Source organism: Amphiura filiformis, chromosome 6, assembly GCF_039555335.1.
Source record: "Amphiura filiformis chromosome 6, Afil_fr2py, whole genome shotgun sequence".
Lineage (NCBI taxonomy): Eukaryota > Metazoa > Echinodermata > Ophiuroidea > Amphilepidida > Amphiuridae > Amphiura > Amphiura filiformis.
This window is the reverse complement of record NC_092633.1, coordinates 9,225,575-9,240,883: the sequence shown is the minus strand read 5'-3', so window position 1 is coordinate 9,240,883 and position 15,309 is coordinate 9,225,575. Positions and strand designations below refer to the sequence as shown.

The 15,309-nt window shown below is 38.7% G+C and overlaps 1 long non-coding RNA gene across 1 annotated transcript; it reads left to right on the top strand.

Moving 5' to 3' along the window:
* Window positions 1-10,855: 10,855 nt before the first annotated feature.
* LOC140154198 (uncharacterized) lies at window positions 10,856-15,100 on the top strand. Its single transcript, XR_011859263.1, has 3 exons — window positions 10,856-11,091; window positions 13,756-13,866; window positions 14,478-15,100. It is a non-coding gene; the product is annotated as an uncharacterized lncRNA (long non-coding RNA).
* Window positions 15,101-15,309: the final 209 nt, after the last annotated feature.

Below are 15,309 nucleotides of genomic sequence, written 5' to 3'. Positions count from 1 at the left end.
TTTGGTTTTCTTATAAAAGGGGTGATCAATGCTGGCCTTATTGGTCTTTCGACCATTCCCTCCATAATCGTTTCGTTTATTTTGTTTGTTTGTAATAATGTATCAAATAAGTATTTGGGGTTTTTTTATTGTGGAAAATAAAGTTGAAGTTGAAGAGTGATTGGTTTAGTGTAAGGTAAATTGAGTCAAACCAAAAGTGCTTCAATATCACTATCATTTGAAGTTAATGCATTCTTTAATATAACATACAGTCCCATCATGCCCCATAAAAGTTCTACCGATACGACTTAAATTATATATTGCTTTCATTGTTATCTATGTCAGCATACTCAGTGAGACACACAATATAAATATCAGCAATTTTAATCCATTCTTAATTTTTAAACTATTCACAAGAGCACACTCAAAATCACCATGTGTAATGGTATCAAACATTGTTTGATTTATGTGTATAATTAAGGCTAGATACTCTTTTTGGTTGCAATTTTTGGTGGGAAATAATCCTGCCAAAACATTAAAGTAATCTTTCCCACAACTAAATATCATAGTCAGGAAATTAATGATGCATCTGGTAGCTTAGATCATAACTTTCATTATACTTAGTTGCAATTATCCCAGATAATTCTTGATTTGTTTTACAGAGTCTTGAATTGTCGATGTTTTTGATCAAAAAACATCACTCGTTGTATTTTGAAACTCGAGGCATTAACTCTTCTCAAATTAGCCCCAAATCATAATTTATTATATGCACGAGTAGCAAACACCAATGGGAATAATTGGACGTTGTTTGCGGAGCCTAAATTTGGTTTGATTTTATTTCAAGGTGAGAATTTTGACCTGACATTTCCTTTTTGGATTTCCAATTTAAATTAATTGATATGTGATATTTTGAATAAATAAAGAGTACGCTTACCTTTCTCCAACACTTCCCGGTATCATTGAGCATCTGCTGATAGCCAACATTTTAGCTGAAAACAGTCCCTTCCTATCATTTTTGAACAAAATATGGTTCAAAAGTACGTACACTGCGCGTATATTCTGGCACAGCGAGGTAATGAAGAGAGCTATTAACGGTGGGGTATCTATTGTAAGCTATTAGGGTAGGCCTATAGTATATCTTCCCGCAAGTGACAAGATGTGTCAAGCAGGTGCATACATAAGGGCGGTATATTCAAACGGTATTGTCTGGATCATTGAGTATCGATTGCGCACGTATACACGGATGTGTGGTCCTCCCAGGTTTTGACATGAATTACAAATGACGTCGTGAATGACCCAGCGTTGTTATTTTATTATCACAAAATTAACCGTCGTTTATCACGAGTCCTAAGAGTCGTACCAGTTCAATTCGTCAAAATTAATTTGTATTAAATGAAAAACAAACAGACAAGTAGAGTCATATCCACCAAAAAAACGTTGACTACGTAAAGAAAGCAGCAAGTTTAAAAAGCCCCCACCTCGGCTCACTTTTTGAAACTTGGTCCCATTTGTAAAAGATACTGATTTAAACTTTGTCATAATTATCAACTTAAAACATTTCCAGAAGTGTTATGTATCTTTAATGTGCCGATGCGATATTAAGTTGTTAGCATTCTGGAACGATCAGAAAGGTTATTATGTTGTTCTTGGCCAATATCCTATATATGTTTTTGTTTTATAATAATTATTAAGTTCATGATCAATGATTGAATTAAACGAATAACAAGTAGGCATGTTAATGGCAATGATGCTATTGTTTAAACGTTAAAAACACCGATTTGCTGTTGATATTCAAAATGGGACCAAGTTTCAAAAAGTGAGCCGAGGTGGGGCTTTTTAAACTTGCTGCTTTCTTTACGTAGTCAACGTTTTTTTGGTGGATTTTATTTCTTTTTATGAATGTAGCCAAGCAGCTCTAGGTTTGGAAAGTCATCGGGTTACGAAGTACTCCATAAAACGAATAAAACGAAACATAGATGTCTGAAATTATATGTTATCCTTGATTTATGACAGTAAATAATTTAATAAAACTTTGTTAGCCATTTATTTTTAAAACTTGCTGGTCACAGCTACCGCGTGAATAGGGATACATATACATTTTAATATACTTTATTCAAGGCAACTAAGAAAATGTAAATATGAACAACACATACCCAATGTTGAAGATGCCAGCGAGACACCGAGTTAGTGCGATCTACTTCAAATTAAAGCTGAGAAATGCGTGTATATGTAGCAAGGCTTATACTACGGAAGCGTCTAAGTGCCACGACTTAGCAAGATAATTATGTTTTAATGATTGTAGTTTTGTAGCCCTGCGGGTAATCAATCTAGTTGGATATCCAAATTTCGCGGTTGATAGTTCTTTGTAGCCCTGCGGGCAATCTAGTTGGATTTCCCTATTAAGCGGCGGTTGTTGGCGGTCTTTCGCGGTTTGTAGTTTTAATTTCCTCATTCTTCATGCCAACCATGATTGTAGTTTTTGTAGCTCTGCGGGCTATCTAGTTGGATATCCAAATTTCGCGGTTGATAGTTCTTTGTAGCCCTGCGGGCAATCTAGTTGGATTTCCTATTAAGCGGCGGTTGTTGGCGGTCTTTCGCGGTTTGTAGTTTTAATTTCCCTCATTCTTCATGCCCTACCCTCTATCGGGAGTTAATTTATAGTTTAAGCTTGTTGGATAACTATACTTCGCGGTGTGTGGTTCTTTGTAGCCCTGCGGGGCAATCAAGTTGGATATCCAAATTTCGCGGTTGATAGTTCTTTGTAGCCCTGCGGGGCAATCTAGTTGGATTTCCCTATTAAGTGGCAGTTGTTGGCGGTCTTTCGCGGTTTGTAGTTTTAATTTCCCTCATTCTTCATGCCAACCATGATTGTGGTTTTTGTAGCCCTGCGGGGCTATCTAGTTGGATATCCAAATTTCGCGGTTGATAGTTCTTTGTAGCCCTGCGGGGCAATCTAGTTGGATTTCCCTATTAAGCGGCGGTTATTGGCGGTCTTTCGCGGTTTGTAGTTTTAATTTCCCTCATTCTTCATGCCATACCCTCTATCGGGAGTTAATTTATAGTTTAAGCTTGTTGGATAACTATACTTCGCGGTGTGTGGTTCTTTGTAGCCCTGCGGGCCAATCTAGTTGGATATCCAAATTTCGCGGTTGATAGTTCTTTGTAGCCCTGTACCCTAGTTGGATTCTCTATTAAGCGGCGGTTGTTGGCGGTCTTTCGCGGTTTGTAGTTTTAATTTCCCTCATTCTTCATGCCCTACCCTCTATCGGGAGTTAATTTATAGTTTAAGCTTGTTGGATAACTATACTTCGCGGTGTGTGGTTCTTTGTAGCCCTGCGGGGCAATCTAGTTGGATATCCAAATTTCGCGGTTGATAGTTCTTTGTAGCCCTGCAGGGGCAATCTAGTTGGATTTCCTATTAAGTGGCAGTTGTTGGCGGTCTTTCGCGGTTTGTAGTTGTAATTTCCATCATTCTTCATGCCAACCATGATTGTGGTTTTTGTAGCCCTGCGGGCTATCTAGTTGGATATCCAAATTTCGCGGTTGATAGTTCTTTGTAGCCCTGCGGGGCAATCTACTTGGATTTCCAGAATAAACGGCGGTTATTGGCGGTCTTTCGCGGTTTGTAGTTTTAATTTCACTCATTCTTCATGCCCTACCCTCTATCGGGAGTTAATTTATAGGTTAAGCTTGTTGGATAACTATACTTCGCGGTGTGTGGTTCTTTGTAGCCTGCGGGCAATATAGTTGGATATCCAAATTTTGCGGTTGATAGTTATTTAGATTTATAGAGCTAGTTGAATTTCCTATTAAGCGGCGGTTGTTGGCGGTCTTTCGCGGTTTGTGGTTTTGATTTCCCTCATTCTTCATGCTCTACCCTCTATCAGGGGTTAGTTTATAGTTTAAGCTTGTTGGATAACTATACTTCGCGGTGTGTGGTTTTTGAAGGCCTACGTGGCAATCTAGCTGGATGTCTCTATTGAGCGGCGGTTGTTGGTGGTCTTTCGCAGTTTGTGGTTTTAATTTGTTGGATATCCAAATTTCGTGGTTTGTGGTACGTTGTAGCCCTGCGGGCCAATCTAGTTGGATATCCCTAGTGAGCGGCGGTTTTGGCGTTCTTTCGCGGTATGTGGTTTTAATTTCTCTAATTTTTCAGGCCCTGGCCTCTATCGGTGGCTAATTTGTCTTTTAAACTGGTTGGATATCCATATTTCGCGGTTTGTGGTTCTTTGTAGCCCTGCGGGACAATCTAGTTTGACATGCCTATTGAGCGGCGGTTGTTGGAGGTCTTTCGCTATTTGTGGTCGAGTCCCCGGATTGGGAGTTCAATGCCTTAACCATTACACCACGAGAGTCGGCTGTGAAATAGCGTGTCGATACACAATATTTATTATATGAATTGATGTGTCGTCCGAAAATACAAAAGAATTGTGAAAAAGATTTTTTTTGGCGAATGGGGTTCGGAATTTGTATGTACGGTATTTCAGAAATTGCTAGGGTATAATTGGAAGTGAATCTGAAAAAGTAGTGTGAAGGTGATAACCAGGTAGACCTGTAGCAGTGTCAAAAAATTCTGGATCAGTATGATTTGCCACTAATTTTCGCTATGAAATACCGCGTGAAATGGAAGCAAAAATATTTGTTTATTACGAACAATGATTGACTGTAGGATTGTTGGTCCTTTTTGAATTGAGTTGTCAAGATGGACTGTAAATAACATCTAGCATGGTTTTAGATACATTTTGTACCCAGCGAAAAATAACATCGAACAATAGTAGTCAAATGTTAGCCTGTTAGCTTGTTGGATAACTATACTTCGCGGTGTGTGGTTCTTTGTAGCCCTGCGGGGCAATCAAGTTGGATATCCAAATTTCGCGGTTGATAGTTCTTTGTAGCCCTGCGGGGCAATCTAGTTGGATTTCCCTATTAAGTGGCAGTTGTTGGCGGTCTTTCGCGGTTTGTAGTTTTAATTTCCCTCATTCTTCATGCCAACCATGATTGTGGTTTTTGTAGCCCCGCGGGCTATCTAGTTGGATATCCAAATTTCGCGGTTGATAGTTCTTTGTAGCCCTGCGGGGCAATCTAGTTGATTTCCTATTAAGCGGCGGTTATTGGCGGTCTTTCGCGGTTTGTAGTTTTAATTTCCCTCATTCTTCATGCCCTACCCTCTATCGGGAGTTAATTTATAGTTTAAGCTTGTTGGATAACTATACTTCGCGGTGTGTGGTTCTTTGTAGCCCTGCGGGGCAATCTAGTTGGATATCCAAATTTCGCGGTTGATAGTTCTTTGTAGCCCTGCGGGGCAATCTAGTTGGATTTCCCTATTAAGTGGCAGTTGTTGGCGGTCTTTCGCGGTTTGTAGTTGTAATTTCCATCATTCTTCATGCCAACCATGATTGTGGTTTTTGTAGCCCTGCGGGCTATCTAGTTGGATATCCAAATTTCGCGGTTGATAGTTCTTTGTAGCCCTGCGGGGCAATCTAGTTGGATTTCCCGAATAAACGGCGGTTATTGGCGGTCTTTCGCGGTTTGTAGTTTTAATTTCACTCATTCTTCATGCCCTACCCTCTATCGGGAGTTAATTTATAGGTTAAGCTTGTTGGATAACTATACTTCGCGGTGTGTGGTTCTTTGTAGCCCTGCGGGGCAATATAGTTGGATATCCAAATTTTGCGGTTGATAGTTATTTAGATTTATAGAGCTAGTTGAATTTCCCTATTAAGCGGCGGTTGTTGGCGGTCTTTCGCGGTTTGTGGTTTTGATTTCCCTCATTCTTCATGCTCTACCCTCTATCAGGGGTTAGTTTATAGTTTAAGCTTGTTGGATAACTATACTTCGCGGTGTGTGGTTTTGAAGGCCTACGTGGCAATCTAGCTGGATGTCTCTATTGAGCGGCGGTTGTTGGTGGTCTTTCGCAGTTTGTGGTTTTAATTTGTTGGATATCCAAATTTCGTGGTTTGTGGTACGTTGTAGCCGTGCGGGCCAATCTAGTTGGATATCCCTAGTGAGCGGCGGTTTTGGCGTTCTTTCGCGGTATGTGGTTTTAATTTCTCTAATTTTTCAGGCCCTGGCCTCTATCGGTGGCTAATTTGTCTTTTAAACTGGTTGGATATCCATATTTCGCGGTTTGTGGTTCTTTGTAGCCCTGCGGGACAATCTAGTTTGACATGCCTATTGAGCGGCGGTTGTTGGAGGTCTTTCGCTATTTGTGGTCGAGTCCCCGGATTGGGAGTTCAATGCCTTAACCATTACACCACGAGAGTCGGCTGTGAAATAGCGTGTCGATACACAATATTTATTATATGAATTGATGTGTCGTCCGAAAATACAAAAGAATTGTGAAAAAGATTTTTTGGCGAATGGGGTTCGGAATTTGTATGTACGGTATTTCAGAAATTGCTAGGGTATAATTGGAAGTGAATCTGAAAAAGTAGTGTGAAGGTGATAACCAGGTAGACCTGTAGCAGTGTCAAAAAATTCTGGATCAGTATGATTTGCCACTAATTTTCGCTATGAAATACCGCGTGAAATGGAAGCAAAAATATTTGTTTATTACGAACAATGATTGACTGTAGGATTGTTGGCCCTTTTTGAATTGAGTTGTCAAGATGGACTGTAAATAACATCTAGCATGGTTTTAGATACATTTTGTACCCAGCGAAAAATAACATCGAACAATAGTAGTCAAATGTTAGCCGTAAATATAGTCTCGCGGGAGCATCTGTTATTAGTCTTCTTTATCAGTCTTTTTTAAGTGTCAGTTGTTGGCGGTCTTTCGCGGTTTGTAGTTTTAATTTAACTCATTCTTCATGCCATTCTTCAATAAACGAATGTTTTGTTTCTTATTTTTTCCTTCCTATTCCTGATAATCTATGCTATATAAATGCCGTTTTAACTTTTGGTCAGTTTCTTCATTTTAACATTTCTTTATAGCTTTATTCGGCATATTGGCTATTTTTTTTCTAAGCGCGCTGCCAATTATAGCCATTTTGACCCGGAATTTTGCGCACTGAATCCTCAGATTTGCCGTATTGAATCATCATCTAGAATGCGTGTTTTTGGAACATTATTATTTTGCATGTTTTTGCTTTGCTTGCTATCTTCTGTAGATAGCATTTAGAGCCTACAAAGAAAATAATTAATACCTCTATTTCTTTCTATATGTTTATTGATTTTTTTAATGATTATTATTTTGACTATCTACTGAAGTTAACAATGACGGCGAGTTTATATAGGCCTAAGATAAAAGATTTTGGTCCGTATGCACAAAAGAGTTAGACCGGATTTAGTACCAGGAGAAAGGATGTTTTCCTTTTCATTTTCTTAAGGTTGGTCTGAACCCTGGAATTATGGAAACTTTCGGGCCTCATAACTTCTAAATTGTTGGTCTAAAGTATATAAAAGTATACATATTTAGAATGGCAAAGACTTGATAAGTTCATCTGTGAGGTCAAATTTGGGCCAAAATGGCACTTTTGGCCCAAAATCCCAAAAATAACGGTTTTTGGCCCACTTGTTTTTTGTGCACCGTAACAAAAAAATTCTTAGGCCAAAAATGTTTTTGAAACTAATTTTTAAAAACTAGATCAAAATATCTAGGACCCGTTTTTTCATTTTTTTGAATTTTGACCAATTTCCCCAAAAATATTTGAAATTTGTGCCAAAATCGGGCTTTTTTATGATTTTTTTGAAAAATCAGCAATTTGTGACCAGTTTTGGTGCAAATTTCTCAAAGTTAGTCGAAATTCAAAAAAATGAAAAAACGGGTCCCAGATATTTTGATCTAGTTTTTAAAAATTAGTTTCAAAAATTTTGGCCCAAGAATTTTTTGTTACGGTGCACAAAAGAAGTGGGCCAAAACCATTATTTTAGGGATTTTGGGCCAAAAGTGCCATTTTGGCCCAAATTTGACCTCTCAAATGAACTTATCAAGTCTTTGCCATTCTAAATATGTATACTTTTATATACTTTAGACCAACAATTTAGAAGTTATGAGGCCCGAAAGTTTCCATAATTCCAGGGTTCAGACCAACCTTAAGTTATTTTTTGTTATTTTTGAACTTGGCATTTAAATCTTTAAAATTTGCTAGCTACTCTTGGAAGGAAATAAGAGTAAAGGACCATTCCTGATGGAACTAAATTCCACTTAGACCAGGTCTAACTTTAGACCCAGTCTAACTCTTTTAATGCATACGGACCATTATTTCTGGCGTAGTGAATCATCATTGTTTTTGCTTTGTTTTGTTTTTGTTTGTTTTTATTTTGTTGTTTTGTTTGTTTCTTTTTTTCCTTCCTGTTCCTGATAATCTATGCTATATAGGCCTAAATGCCGTTTTAAATTTTGGTCAGCTTCTTCATTTTAACATTTCTTTGTAGCTTTGCATTCGGCCTATTGGCTAAGCCCGCTGCCAATTATAGCCGTTATGCGCCGGGATTTTGCGTACTGAATTCTCAGATTAGCCGTACTGAATCATCATCTGGAACGCGTGTTAGGCAATGTTTTTTGGAACATTATTTTTTTGCATGCCTTTTGGTTTGCTTGCTAGTTACTGTAGATAGCATTTAAGGCCTAAAAAGGCCCTAATGATAATTTAATGATTTTTTAATGATTATTATTTTGACTATCTACTGAAGTTAACATTGACGGCCGATTTCTATAGGCTTAAGATAAAAGGTAATTTCTTGCGTACTGAATCATTATTGTTTTGTTTTGTTTTTGTTTTGTTTTTATTTTGTTGTTTTGCTTTGTTTCTTATTTTTTTTTTCCTGTTCCTGATAATCTATGCTATATAAATTTGGCCAGCTTCTTCATTTTAACATTTTAGACCGTCAGGAGAAAGACATTTTTGTAGACGAACGAGGTACCAATATCTGACCACAAACGTGTGTAGGGGGTCACTTGAAATTAATGGAATGTCGTGTCTGCCGGGTTCCACCACTTTGTATGCCCCAGGGGGCCCTCCAAATAACTAGAAAAATAGGTTCAGGGTAGATGAGCGTGGTACCATTCAAAACCACCACCATAGTGTGCGCAACGTTCTCCATATATCAACATCACAAACGGCAGACATTTTAACTTCTGTCAAAAGCCTGTCAGACCCCCCCCCTCCCAGGCCCCCCTGAAAATCAGCCAAACATAGATGAGCAAGGTACCTCTTAGGAACAATTCCAAATGAATGAGTGTGGTGTATAGAATACTAAATGGACAATAACAGACACATAGTCCCCTGCACTACCGGTATCAGACACCCGAAAAGTACCGCCGCGCCCTCTGCTTGTCAACTAGCCTAGGCTAGATATTGTCGATACCACTCAAAAATAATCTTAAATGAACAAACATAATTCATAGAACACGAAATAGGGTATGACAGACATTTTGTCTGCTGCAATACCGAAAACAGACACCCCAAAATGGACCACTACCCCAGCTTGCCAACTAGCCCGGGCTAGATATTATCGATACCACTCAAAAATAATCTTAAATAAACAAACATAGTTCATAGAACATGAAATAGGGTATGACAGACATTTTGTCTGCTGCAATACCGAAAACAGACACCCCAAAATGACCCTTACCCCCAGCTTGCCAACTCAGCCCGGGCTAGATATTGTCGGTCCCGGTTGTCGGTACCACTCAAAAAAAATCTTAAATGAACAAACATAATTCATAGAACACGAAATAGGGTATGACAGACATTTTGTCTGATGCAATACCGATACCAGACACCCAAAAATGGACCCCTACCCCAGCTTACCAACTAGCCCAGCCTATATATTGTAGGTACCATTCAAAAAGAATCCAAAATGAACGAGCACATGTAATAGAACATCTAATGGGTAATGACACACATTTTATCTGCTGCACTAAAAAAAAAAAACCAGACCCCCCACACACACCCCCACGCACAAAATGGACATCCCACCCAACTTTAAATATTAACAAGGCCAGGCTACATAAGTAATATGTAATACCCACAGTACAAAAAGAAACTCTTCAATGCAATTATCTATCAGTAGACTTCGGTTGTATATATAAATGCGCTTTTATAAATGCGCACGTGACCAGATGGCCAGCGCCATATTTGCATTACATCACTGTCAATCACTGAAATGGCGACCATTGAAGGTGTGGCTACAGTTGTGACCTTGTTTCTGGCAAGGAACATTGGCTGGAGGTTCGATGCTATAAATTTGCAAGGATAAATCATGCATGATATCAAAGGATCATGATTATTGCACAGCACCCCCATGTACAAACATAACTAAAAAAAACCCCAAATTTCGGAAATTTCAGGACAATTTTTTTTTTTGTATTTTCTCAAATTGAAATTTATTTACAGATTTTTGTGATTTTTTGTGTTATTTAAAAAAAAAAAAAATTAAAAAATACCAACCGACCGACCGACCCTACTTGAAAGGTCCGTTCGCCCATAGAACAGGGTTTCTCTCTTTCTCGCCTTACTTATAATTTTATAAATATTATTTGCCCCCAAAAAAAAAAAACCCACCCTCCCCTTTTACACTCATAAATTAATTGTTTTTTGCTAACTTTCCCTTCCGTGTAAAGTAAAACTTTATAAGCCGGTTGAATCAAACTGAACAAAATTGACGTATACAATTACAATATAATACCATGACAATAATGTGCATGACGAGATCTAACTTACTAGCTTAACCATGCATCACATACGTGATTGTACGTCAAATTGTCATATAACGTATGAGCGTGATGTATAGTATACGAGTCTTCCTCAACATCTTCTAGCCGGGGTGATTAGATCATGTACAGTCATCTACGTGTTTATACCACAGACGTTAAAAGATCTAGACTGCCCTCAAGCGTTAGACTTCGACGAGCTAGCTGGCGGAATGGCGGCTGTAAGGTCATCGCGCACGCGCAACAGATGCCATAATTACCAGCCACCAGCTCAGCAGATGGAGATGGCGCGAGATCAATTGACACTTCAAACTTTTTTATCCTGTATTATTTAAAACCAATAATATTCCTTGTAACTTTCACTAAAAAACTGCAGACAATATTGCAGAATGCATGAATATCGAATCGAATGGCAACTCCACCGTCACGGCCAATGCAACGCCGATGCGCCGCCGGTGAGTATCTCACGTCGATAAGCATGATAAGCTTATCAGCCTTATGATTTTAGTATTTGTTTTATCATGTTTATCATGTTCATAAATGTTTAGTGCTAGCATTCCGAACATGAGTTCGCCTAGTCTAGACATGATGTAATAGCTTGAATATATTCAAGCTTATAAACAGAAGCAGAAGTAAATTGTGTCAGTTAATAGCCTAATGATGATGAATTTCATTCTCAGGCTCGTTTCAGTTGATTTTAGTAGTAGTGGCTGGGTGAGGGAAAAAAAGGAACAAAAATTGCTTCTTTTTTGGTATCGGCAGTGCAGTCAGTGAGTGGCAGTACAATTCATGTGAATTCATTGGAATTAGGTATGCAGGGCTGTCAACTCTCACGCATTGGCCGTGAGTCTCACGCATTGGGTCACTTTCACACGGTCTCACGCTCACACCTAGGTAGTAAATCTCACGCAAAAAGCTGGAAAATGAGTAAAATCTCACGCATCGTCATGAATAATTTGTTGCTCCTACCCCCCGCTTTTCACATTCTCGGCGCCGTGGCTCAAATAATCATGGTACAAAATGAACATTGGGAGTCGGCAAATCCCAGTACGCCTCTGTCTCACGCTAAGCAATTGCAAAAAGTTGACAGCCCTGCCTTAGGTAGTCTTTGTTTGTATTTGCACACGAAAGTGGCGCATTCGAAGCTAGCCTAGACTGTTTACAGCCATCGAATGTGTGTCACTCGACTCATGGAACGGTCCCAAAATCTTGATGTATTCACTGCCAGCTCGTAACAGAATCGCATTAATATGGCCTACACAGTTTACACACAGCTGGGACTGGGTGCAGCACATACACCTATGTGAAATGTGCTTTGCGTATTGTGATGGACATCATTGTGACGTGCAATTTTATGAATTTTCATGGGCGTAAGTTAACATTGACTCATGCAGTACAAAAACCCAAATAAGTCAATTGCCTTTTCGCCGATATCCGATCGCACTTTCATCTCAAAACAATTTTCTACCCACAAAGTATGTGCTGTGTGTGCCTCACGCGTGTCACATGAACACTTTGCAAAAAGCCTTCTGGTACCAGCGTTGAATTTACAACATGGATTTGCATTGCAATAAAAAATGCTCCACACTTTCAAATATATGCTAATTAATCATTTCGCTATTGCATGGGTGCAGGGCGTTAGTCCGACATGCCGCTACTCCGACACGCTGCTTGTCCGAAAATGAAAACCACTGCGCTAGTCTGAATCTGGAAAACACTCCTTCAGTCTGACATTGCGCTAGTCCGAATCTAAAAAATACTGCGCTAGTCTGAAACTAAAAACCATTGCGCTAGTTCGAATTTGAAAAACACTACTGCACTAGTCCGTATGATCTGCATGGATTTTGGAAACACTGTGCTAGTCCGATATTCGGACTAGCGCAGTGTTTTTCAGATTCGGACTAGTGCAGTATTTTTCAGATTCGGACTAGCGCTGTGGTTTTCAGTTTTGGATTAGTGCAATGTGTTTTCCATATTTTCGGATTAGCGCAGTGTATTTCGGATTCAGACTTTGGGCGTGGTGGAGGTAAATAAGTGTTTTTAGAGTCGGACTAGCAGAGTGTTGCACTGTTGTAGCACTGGCTACGTGCTCATAATGACAATCCAACTCCCTAAACCACCGCTCCCTCGCGCTCGCAATTGGGGCACCGCGGTCAGAGCGCTTCGCGCTCGCAATTGGGGCACCGCGGTCAGAGGAACGAGCCAGTTCTACACTGTTGCAGTGGTTTTCATTTTCAGACTAGCGCAGTGTTGTCCAGATTCGGACTAGCGCAGTGTATTTCGGATTCAGACTGGCGGCGTGTCGGACTGAAAAAAGTGTTCTTAGATTCGGACTAGCGGAGTGTCGCACTATTGTAGTACTGGTTCTCATTTTCGGACTAGCGCATGCTTTTTTCAGACTAGCACAGTGTTTTTCATTTTTCGGACTGACACACCCCTGAGTAAAGGGAATTTGTGTAGTTAGAAGTTAAAATATGTTTCACAACAGCCCATAGAATGGTATGTGTGGTAGTAGCTGGTAGTATACCACAATTGGGGATGAAGCTATCACTTTTCATAACATCTAAACGGAATATATTTCTGGCCTAAAATTTCACTGGGATTATGAGAAAAATTTGAGCTTTCTTCTGATACCAAAATCTAGGATATCAAAATGATTGGAATGATAGTGGGGGATGATACTTTCGATCAGGTCACCTATCTTTAAGTACGAAATTCTTATTTGCAGGGTCAGAAATTCGGCGAGAATCCGAGAATCCATTCTCGCAAAGATTCTTGTCAACAAAATTACAAGAATCTAAATGGATTCTCGTAAATATTTAAATTTATCATACAAAGTAAATTGGCGAGAATCCATGGATTCTTGCAAAATTCCACCGGGAGAATCCAAAAGGATTCTCGCACTTGGTTACGAATTTCTGACCCTGATTTGCTATGGAGAATACATGTCACATGTATGTACATTCAATATTTGTTTTAAAATCAAAAAATTGAATCGTTATATCTTGGTGAAATATAAAGGAGGAAATTAGGTATTTTGGTGATTTTGTTCAATTTTAAACGAAAGTTAATATTAGTCATGATGCTAATTATGTTTTTTGTGTGTGTTTGGTTTGCAGTTGAACCAGCTTATCAATGTATGGAGATGTAAATGGATTGATTAAATCTATGAAGAGTCTGTTACCGGGGTCTTTGAAGACACAATTGATCTGTTGAATGTTGGGTACTCGGTAAGTAGAGTCATGACAACAACAAAACTGTTATCATGCATTATGAATTGGGGGCAAAATATGTTACATCTCAAAATTAGAAATACATATGGCCATGCATCACCATGGTTCAAAAAGTATAGTTTTATTCCTCTCTAATTTACTAGCTTAAAAATTTTTCTGGTAAAACCTTTCCAGATGTGCTAATAAATTGCAGCCGATCAAAAAAAGCAAACCTGTTATGATAAGTTGCGTTGTCTAACTGAGATACAGGGTGTTCAAAAGTCATACATTTTACGATTTTTATGACATTATCAATCAAAACATTTTCCTTCATGTCCTACATCAAATTTTCTCATCAAATTTTCATTAAATGATTTTGAACTTTTAAAACAGTAGGGTAAATCCTTCAAGAAATCTGACCTTTGGAACATTTTGGAGCATAAATGAATGCTTCGTACATTTTAAACATATAAAATAGGAAAAGCCTAGACCCATGCACAGAATACAGTCACACTTGACACTTGCAACAAATCCATCAGTGCATTGTATAAAATAACATATTGATCATACATCAAATTGTTTTTTAATTTCAAGCTTTTTAAACATGTTCTTATTGTCTTGTTTCACAGGGGCATGATGATTTGCAAAAGGGACCTCACTCACCTCGGGACATCAATCTACAATGTACTTCATGAGAGCTGCCATCGTTACAGGGAAAAACCATGCTTTTAGAATGGAGCGCACATATTCTTGTTGTTTATTCAACCTTCACATATGTCACACAATTCTATAAAGTACCGTAGCAGCATTCAGCAAAAATCAGTTGTGCTGAATTAAATCACCTTTGGTAGTAAGTGACATTAATCAGACTATCTTTAAAGATCTGAAGATGGACTAAGATGGACTTTACATACGAATGACACTTTATGTGTCGTGTTGAAAACTTACTTGTGGAAGAGGTAGCCCAGTCAAATTAAGGTAACTAAGGGCTTGACCCATCACTAATTACAACACCTCTCAAACTTGAGACGAGACATGATATAGCTATTATCTTCAGTAGATAGCACTATGCACTGAATAAGGCCAAGAAAAAATGTTTGCTTGCCCTCCAGTGGGACTTTTGCGGTGTGTTGGTCAGTTGGAAAAATATTTTTATTTTTTTAATGACTCGCTACTGTATAGGCCTGTAGGCAATGAACATTGGTCATGTGGAAAGATACATCAATACTTCACAGTCTTGCATATTGAAGGTCTGAAGTGATTTTTAAAATCACTTCAGACCTTCAATATCAAGATACACCATAGAAATTGATTCAATTAGAGCGACTGCACATTGATGCATGAATGGCTAGTTATTAAATACAGTAGATAGTACTATTACACTGTAATCAGCAGATCAGTTATCTTCATAGCACTATGCACTGTAATCAGTTATCTTCAGTCGATGGCACTAATATGCAC